Source organism: Balaenoptera musculus, chromosome 16 (assembly GCF_009873245.2).
Source record: "Balaenoptera musculus isolate JJ_BM4_2016_0621 chromosome 16, mBalMus1.pri.v3, whole genome shotgun sequence".
NCBI lineage: Eukaryota > Metazoa > Chordata > Mammalia > Artiodactyla > Balaenopteridae > Balaenoptera > Balaenoptera musculus.
In genome coordinates, this window is record NC_045800.1 from 44,088,880 (window position 1) to 44,099,073 (window position 10,194).

Here is a 10,194-nt window from a genome sequence, read left to right on the forward strand (position 1 = left end):
AAGACGTATATTTCTCCCGCAGAGCTGGAGTCAACAGAAACACAACCAAGTTTGAAAATGTGAAATAAAGACACAAGAAATCTAGGTAGAAAGAGCTCAAAGGCTGGTTGTTAAACCTCAGACTCAATTGCATATGTGCAGATGCCTCTCTTCACTATTTTTTATCATCACTTAAGCATTCTTCTGAGCTTATGGTGATGATGATGATGATGAGGATGAGGATGATGAGGATGATGAGGATGATTGATAATAATGATGTTTGTTATAAAGACAAAATCCCTGGAGATATTCTGCTCCTAAAATTAGAAACCACCCACAACACGACTGTTTGACTAAGAATATTTTGTATACTTTTAACTCTCTCTCAGAAAGCTTACTATAAATACACACATCCTTTCACATTCACTTACATTTTATATTTCCTGAGGTCTTTTCTCCTCTTGGTAAATCTGTGACTTCAGTGGATAAATGGACAAAACTCTCAGTTGTAGAGACTGAATCTTTTCTACCAGGATCCATTTCCTTGTATTACCAGTCACCAGCTGAGACTAAATACGTGAAATTCAGAGTCCCCATTTATTTATTTTTTATTTTTTAAAATTTTATTTATTTTTGGCTGTGTTGGGTCTTTGTTTCTGTGCATGGGCTCTCTCTAGTTGCGGCGAGCGGGGACCACTCCTCATCACGGTGCGCGGGCCTCTCACTGTCGCGGCCTCTCCTGTTGCGGAGCACAAGCTCCAGACGCGCAGGCTCAGTAGTTGTGGCTCACGGGCCTAGTTGCTCTGCGGCATGTGGGATCCTCCCAGACCAGGGCTCGAACCCATGTCCCCTGCATCTGCAGGCAGACTCTCAACCACTGTGCCACCAGGGAAGCCCAGATTCCCCATTTGTTAAACTGGACAGAAAGCAATTATTTTCCTTAGTTATTTATGGTGCTCAGTTCTATCAGAAAAGAGACTGATGATTAATTGCATAATTTAATATCATATAAATTGTCTGACCTGGCCCCCACCTGAGTTTGGCCATTGAATTCAGACAAAGTTTGATAAAAATCTATATTTAGTTACTTGTTCTCAGTTATTGTAGGATTATTGCTTTCATTTGTGATGCTAGAAATTTTAGCCCACCTCAAAAGTACTGTGATGGTCAATGCACTTGAATGCATAAAGAGCATAAAATAAAGCATAACTCCAATTTCTTTGTTATATTTGAAATAAATAAATTTCTATTCAGAAAAGTTTTTATTAATTTGTTTAAAGAGTGATGTGATGCTAATAATCTCATGCCCATATGTGTACTCATACCTTTTATATACAAATGAATTATTTCTTAGAGTCAGGGCTCTGACAGAAGAGTACTGAGATCTTGAGATCTGGCAGGGGACATTTGAATGGATGCTTCTGAGAACTCCAGACTGTCCATACCAATAGGATCCACTGGTTCTAGCCTGTACTTTATCATTTATCTAGAAAATTTTTTTCCCAGTAGAATATTGGAAGGGCTTCCTCAAGATGAAGCTCAGTTGATAGTTTGGGAAAAACACCTATGGGGTTGGAGTTCTATGCATCAGTTGTTCTATATCTCTGATGCTAAAGTATATGGGTCAAGGAAGCAAAGTATAGAGGTAGAAGTAACCTATCTCACTGTCATTCTCAGTGACCCAATGGATAATTTATACTTCACCTCCATATAAAATTAGAATCTATGGAATTAGAGGTTCTGTTTTGGAGGGAAGTTGGGATGAGGGATATTCCTCCTAGAAGAGAACTGAATTTTGCTAAATATAAAGCCATGACAGCCACTTAGTCCTTTTAGGTTCCTCTTGCCAGTAGACCTGTAGGTGGCCAAGAAATAAAATACTATACTTCTGGAAGTAATTAATCCTTAGGATCAGGAGATTGGATTGTGCCGTAGCAAGGACAAAGATGTGTATATTTGAGCTCAGGAGATTAATTGGGGTACCTCTTTTGCATCCATGCTGGGTAATGACTTTAAATGGGCAATTGTAGAAATCATGGACTGAAAAGAGCATAGTAACCAGATATTCATGTACTTCAGGGTTAAATATCTAAATTACTTTGTTGAGCAAGCAACCTAGATCATCAGATGTACTAATTGAAGTTGAGGAAAACATGGAATCTGGTATAAAAGAGAAAATGATTATTAATTATAGATTCTAAGCTAACTGCGGTTGGGAGAAATTGGGTGAAATATGGAATCTATATTATTTATTAAAACAGCATATGATTTTACAATTAATCAAAATTAACATACAATTAACAAAATAAAGAGATTATTTTTTAAGTAGTCAGGAAAAATTATTCAGGGTTCACTATATCTTATCCCACAAACTCTCTTATAAATACGTATGTAAAATTTTGACTGGCCATGATTTTGCAAAAGCAGTTATAACACATGAGGTATATAATGTGAGGCACAGATAGATTTGAGAAGTGCAGGTGGTAGAATGTAGAAGACACTGCTGGCATTCTACTCATAACAAGTTTAGCACTAATTTATCCTGTGCCTAACTCTAATAGCTTTCTCTGGCTGGAAGAACATATTCTACTCATGCACAGGGCAGAGTGTAAGTACTAAAAAGTTCATACCTCTGGGAATAACCCCAAAGTATGACAACTGAAAAACATTGCTTATTTATTCCAGTTTCCCTGCCACTTAGGACAACTCTGAATCATGTTTTATACCATCACCCAGAGCTCAGAGTGGGTGTGTGCCCCAATTACCTACAAGACTAACATGCTCATTAAATACTTTAAATACTACGTATTGGCTTCCTTCCTTTCCCTCTCTTATTTCACATTCAAATGCAAATCTTCCTACGACTACCTCCCAAACAAATTACTTGTACTCAAATACTTATCTCAGGGTCTCTCAGTGGGATTTGAACCAAAGACAATGGTATGAAAATCTCTGAAGTAATTTATTTTCACCTCTAGTACTTTGGGGAACATATGAAATATGAGACAGGCATGTGTTGCTATAAAGCATATTAAGAAATGAAATTAAGAAAACAACACTATTGCTTTACTCCTGTTTCCAAGCAGGTACCTAAGTTCTAAGTGTACTTACAACTATTAAATCTCCCAGTTTTGCTGAGACTCTTTGGAAGACTCTGAAATCTAAAAGTAGCCAAACCCTGTGATATGTACCCCAGCTGAACCATCCTCTATACTCATTCCCCTAGTGTCTTAGTTATCAAGACTGTGATCTCTTTGTTTACACTTTTGGGAAACCCACAGGCTGCACAGTGATTATTTTCCCTTTGGCACACTCTATCCTGGAAACTGACATAATTTCAAAATTATCTCCACTGCTGCTAGAGGGAATAGGTCCTAATTATTTTTGTTAGGGTCATTATGTTTTCTCTTCTCTTTCTTTCATTCTTTCTGTCTAGGCCAGAAAATTACTTACTGTCCAAAATCATTTCTCTAGGATATTCTTACCCCACCAGTCCTCCAACCTTAAATGTCTACATGCATCACCATGACCTAGTCTTGTTTCAAATATTTCATCAAATCCGTAGAATCTTAGAGTTGAAGAGATTATTGGTCTCTCTGATATATAGATGAAGAGAGTGCAGTTTTGACTACCTAGTTTATGAATGAAGAGACTGAAGCTCACATAATTTCAGTGACTTGCCTAAGGGAGCACAGTAAGTTAATGACAGAGCTAAGACCTGAACAAATCAGGTTTTAACATGTTCTACATACAACAAGAGACAAAAACATGGAAACAAAGGAATGAATGACATAGTATATGCATGTAAAAATAGTCCTTTATTTACTCTAAGACAATTAAGAAAGAGGACAGCTGTCAGTCAAGATGTAATCTTTCAAATTGCACTGGTTATAAGATGTATACTGATCTTAAACATATTAAAATGTAAAAGTGAGCATTTCAGAATTAATACCATAATGATGATGATAATAATTGTCATTTATAGAATGTTGAATTCAAGTGACATATATGTATTATTTAATCCTCACAACAACTCTTTTCAGTCTGTTCCATTACAAAATTAATTCCTCATCCATACCAGTAACTCAGTACTAAATTGTCTGACAGTTTTTCTTTACTATGGCAGTTTGCCTCTCCCAATCATGGACGCTACACATTCTTGGCTGAACTTGAATATTCACAGGAGTATGCCACACATGTGCCATTCTGATTAATCTTATCAAGAGACTAGGACTAGGGGACTTTCCTGGTGGTCCAGTGGTTAAGACTCCGCACTTCCACTGCAGGGGGCGCGGGTTCGATCCCTGGTTGGGGAACTAAGATCCTGCATGCCGCGTGGCATAGCCAAAAAAAAAAAAAAAAAAAAAAAGAGATCGGACTAAATATACTCAGTGTGTCTCATACAGAATTTAATCAAGATTAAAATCAACAGAACTTTAAGCAGCAAGATGAGGCCAATCAGGATGAGGCTTCAACCATGCCACTCAGGATTCAGTCACCTGTGAATAAGTCCCAAGGGTGCCAGTAGGTCTTATTTCAGACATCCAGGATACAGTCTAAGACCATTACAAACTTCTCAAGTGAATTTTATACTGATCTGCCGATCTTTGATATTACTGCTAATAATTATAGGAGGCCTTAACATCCTTTTAAAAAATCATTTGATCATATATGTGAGGGCTTGTGTATGGGTTCTTTATTCTATTCAATTGGTCCGCATGTCTGTCTTTAAGGCAGTACTGCACTGTTTTGATTACCATGGCCTTGTAGTAAGTTTTGAAATCAAGACGTGTGAGTATTCTAACTTTGTTATTTTTTCAAGTTAATTTTAGCCACTCAGCTTCCTTTGAGATTCCATATAAATTTAAGGACAGTATTTTTTTTCCACACACACAAAAAAAATCATTAGAATTTTGATGCTTTGATTAGAATAGGGATTGCACTGAATCTGTAGATCACTTTGGGTAATATTGACATCTTAACAATATTGCCCTTTTTTTTTAAACATCTTTATTGGAGTATAATTGCTTTACAATGTTGTGTTAGTTTCTGCTGTATAACAGTGAATCAGCTATATGTATACATATATACCCATATCCCCTCCCTCTGCGTCTCCCTTCCACCCTCCCTATCCCACCCCTCTAGGTAGTCACAAAGCACCAAGCTGATCTCCCTGTGCTATGCGGCTGCTTCCCATTAGCTATTTTACATTTGGTAGTGTATATATGTCAATACTACTCTCTCACTTCATCCCAGCTTACAATTCCCCCTCCCCGTGTCCTCAGGTCCATTCTCTATGTCTGCATCTTTATTCCTGTCTTGCCCCTAGGTTCATCAGAACAATTTTTTTTTTTTTAGATTCCATACATATGTGTTACACATATGGTATTTGTTTTTCTCTTTCTGACTTACTTCACTCTGTATGAGACTCTAGGTCCATCTACCTCACTACAAATAACTCAATTTTGTTTCTTTTTATGGCTGAGTAATATTCCCTTGTATATATGTGCCACATCTTCTTTAGCCATTCATCTGTTGATAGACACTTAGGTTGCTTCCATGTCCTGGCTATTGTAAATAGTGCTGCAATGAACATTGTGGTACATGTCTCTTTTTGAATTATGGTCTTCTCAGGGTATAAGCCCAGAAATGGAATTGCTGGGTCATATGGTATTACTAGTTTTAGTTTTTTAAGGAACCTCCATACTGTTCTCCATAGTGGCTGTATCAATTTACATTCCCACTAACAGTGCAAGAGGGTTCCCTTTTCTCCACACCCTCTCCAGCATTTATTGTTTGTAGATTTTTTGATGATGGTCATTCTGACCTGTGTGAGGTGATACCTCATTGTAGTTTTGATTTGCATTTCTCTAATGATTAGTGATGTTGAGCATCCTTTCATGTGTTTGTTGGCAATCTGTATATCTTATTTGGAAATAGAACTACCATATGACCCAGCAATCCCACTACTGGGCGTATACCCTGAGAAAACCATAATTCAAAACTAGTCATGTACCACAATGTTCACTGCAGCACTATTTACAATAGACAGGACATGGAAGCAACCTAAGTGTTTCTTACACAACAACACAACAACATTGTAAATCAAATATAATCCAATATAAAATAAAAATTTTAAAAATAGTTAAAATGGCAAAGTTTACGTATGCTTTTCCACAATAAAAAACTGCAACATCTGAATGTTTAAAATGTTACATTGTGGTGTGGAACAAGCTTCCCTCACTCATTTGGAGATTTCCATTAAGGCTCTATCTGCCCCATTTCATTTGCCATTCTGAGTGTATCTTGACAGTGTCTGATGAATTCAGTCCAAGCCACTGGGACATAAGGTTCAATAGTTAAAAGGAAAACAAGCTGAGAAACAACTTTTAGATATTTATCATGCAATAAGCACTGTAATTTGTAGTAATAAGATACAGATAAATAAGACAAAGTGGTGCACAAAATTAGACATGTTAACAGTACTTTCATAAAATATGGTGAGTACTAAGTGGAATGCATGTTCAGGGTGTAGAGGAAGCACAGAGGAGCAAATATTGGCTTTTTGCTCTGAGATATGCCAAAGACAGCTGTAATAAATTCATTGCTTTTTAGGTCTGTCAAAGTATTGCAAATATATTTCATATTTTTAAGATAAAAGTTATAAATTTGTAATAGTTTCACTGTCTATGAGACAACTTCTAACTGCTGATAAATATCACACTAAGCTGTTATAAAAACAACTAATGGAAATAAGAAAGTACCAATTAGGAACAGATGCAATTGAAACACTTCTTATGTAAAGTTTTTCTTGCATTTGCACATCTAACAGCTATTGCTATGGCAACTCAGTTTTCCTGAGATATTCAGAGATTAGAACAAAACAGCATAATGTTGAAAATCAACATTTTCACTATTATGCTTTTAACAGAAAGATGACAATTGTTTGAGACTTCTTTATCAAATTAAAAAAAGGTAATATTAGAAGACATTTTTTATAGGTAAACAATATTTAAGACCAATGAGTTCAGGGAAAAAAAATGAGAAAAATCAGCCATCCTCAAACCTCACCATCTTAAAACAGTTCTCATCCCCATGTGTGCATGTTTGATGGTGGGGAGTGAAAGGTATGAGGGCAGAGGTGGGTGTTGGAGAAAGTAATTACAAAGAAAATATTAAAATGTAAAAAAAATGACATGTGACTTCTGAAAATTAGAAAGCAGATCAAAGGAAATCATTATAGCCTTCTAAAAAAACTTGCCATTGAAGCATGAGATCTTTAAGTGTACTTGGATCCAAAATAATAACACTGAATTATGATATTGCAAATACTTCTTAAAAACAAATTTTGAGAACCATTTACGATGGTGATTCATTCACCTTCTCATAGATTCTTCAGGCTAGAGTAAAGAGACTGACAAAGAGGTAGGAGATAAAGTATTGCAAGTGATGTGAGAAGTAAAAAGAGGGAGCACAAATACTGGTATGAATGTACATAATTAAATGACTTACAGCAGAGAACATGTAGCAACTGAGTAAACAAAAGAAATTTCCCAAAGAAGCTAGGAGAATAAAATATTTTAAGCTTAGAAGTAACATTTAGCATTTTCAACCTGATTTACAGGTTGTAGATGAGCATATAAATTTTTGTCTGGTGTTTGGAGCAGGGGTCAGTACAGAGAGAATTCATTATTCATTTTAAAACTCATATTAAGAGGGTTTATAAGCTTTGTACATCCTTCTAAGTGTTAGGCAAAATGATTCAAACTGTCCAGTTTTCCTAAGAACACAGGGATACTTTATGACCTTATATATTTTTAGCTATAAATAGTTCAGCAATCATTTCTTCAAATCAGACACACCTTGGGATTTAGCACAGAATGAGAGAAAGAGATTGAAGGAATAGTGAGAGAAGCTCTATGTGGTAACATATTTTTTCAACTTTGGTGTGGGAAATAGTTTAATGAAACTAGTATCCCTCCCTTTGACCAAAATTCCATTTGCAGCCTACAATTTTTTTTTTTTAAATTGAGATGAAGATCCTTTGAGGAGTGGCTTTTTCCAGGCAAGCAAATGTTTGAGTATTATTACCAAAGGTAAAGGAGACATTGCTGAAATATTTGGTTGAAGAAACCAGAATTGGATCCAGAAGGTTTAAACTCTCTGTTAAAAGAACCTCAGAGTTGCAGAGGCTTCATATAGCACAAAACAATTTTTTTTTTTTTTTTTTTTTTTTACCTTACTCACAGAGTGATCCAACACAGTTGTCCTTACTCGGGTTGCTTTCTTCCAAGTGCCAACAAAGACCCAGGTTCCCTTCACTTTCTGTCTCTACCTTCCTCACGACCCTTACTGTCCGGGAGGTGGTATGTGGGAGGGTTTTGTGAGCCAGGCTTGGAAGCAGTATATATCATTTCTGTCCACATTTTCTTGGCTATAGTCCAGTGACAAGGCCTCACCTAACTCCAAAGGAGGTTAGGAAATATAGCTTAGCTGTAGGAGTTGGGTGAACAACCAGTAATCTGGGCAATTTATCTCTTCATAGATAAAGATTTTTATTTCCTGAGTTTATTTTCTGTGAGAACAAAAGAAAATTATATACTTATCTTACCAATTCTGTCTGCTTTTCAGGCCTGCATGTGTGTGTGTGTGTGTGTGTGTGTACATGTAAGAGTTTAAATAATTAATGTGTCAAAAGCCTCTAAAGCAGAAGTTTGTTTTCACTCTCTTATTACTCTCCTTATAGCGTGTCTTTCTGCCTCAGGCTACACTTCTTCTTTGACTTTAGACTTCTGACAGAACCTAGTGTTCCCATCATTACATCAAAGCATCCAACTCTTCCTAGTATATCAGTATTCTGTATTCTTTTCTGGATCTCTAATCCTTTTCAAAATGCATGAGTCTGTTGCTTCACAGTGTTAAGGATGACATAGCAAGTTGATAATATAATGTATGCTAATGTCTTAATGAAAAATTGCATAGTGTTTCTCACAAAATGGCTCCGAAATTCACTGCATCATAATCTAAGGTATTTGTTAAATATGCAAAATCTAAACCAGGAATTGGGAATTAGAATATTCCAGAGAGATGATTGAAATCAACATTTAAGAAAACACCTCCACATGACTCTACTGCACATAAATTTTAAAAACTAAAAGCTTAGCAGTATTGCTTTCCCAGATAACATATTTGGATTTTTACAGTAACTCTAAAAAAGTAATTTGTGGGGGCTTCCCTGGTGGCACAGTGGTTGAGAATCTGCCTGCCAATGCGGGGGACACGGGTTCGAGCCCTGGTCTGGGAGGATTCCACGTGCCGCGGAGCAACAAAGCCCGTGCGCCACAACTGCTGAGCCTGCGCGTCTGGAGCCTGTGCTCCGCAACAGGAGAGGCCACGATGGTGAGAGGTCCGCGCACCGCGATGAGGAGTGGCCCCCACTTGCCGCAGCTATAGAGAGCCCATGCACAGAAACGAAGACCCAACACAGCCAAAAATAAAAAAATAAAAAAATAAAAAAAATTAAAAAAAGACCGTGGGTTCAGGTCCCAATCTGAGGTACACGGTTTCACCACTAGATGGAAACTGCTGACCATCAGCAGGCAGACCCCAGACCGACCATCACCATATAGACCCCCCCCCCCAAAAAGTAATTTGTGTGTGTGTGTGTGTGTGTGTGTGCGTGTGGCAACTATGACATGTGGAAAGAAACTTTTGAGCATAGTGGCCCAGAATTTGAATAGCATAGCTATTGCTGGCATTTTTTTTCTTTAGGCAAAGCACCTGATCCTCAGTTATTTAGCCTATAAATGGTAACAATAATAATTAATTAGTTAATGCCTGATAGCATAGGGATGTTCAATACCTATGAATTGACTACTAATCTGTTTTAAAACTGTAAGCTGACAAAAATCTATTTTCACTGAAAAGACAATCAGATAGGTGACAAAATCAATACTAAGAAGGTGAACAGATAAAAATTTAACGTTTCAACATCTATTTGCTTTTGTTTCTAACCTTCAAGCTTCTTAGGACATCATTTACTGTAACTTGTCCAACTGCCTCTACAGTCTAATCACAATTTTGTCCCAGTCACAAATCCACATACATCTTTCCTTCAGCCACATTACCACTTTGCTGTTCCTGGACATATTCTTATCCTATATTTGGATTTTTTTTCTCAGTTTATTTGCCTAGAATACAGTTTACTCTAAAATT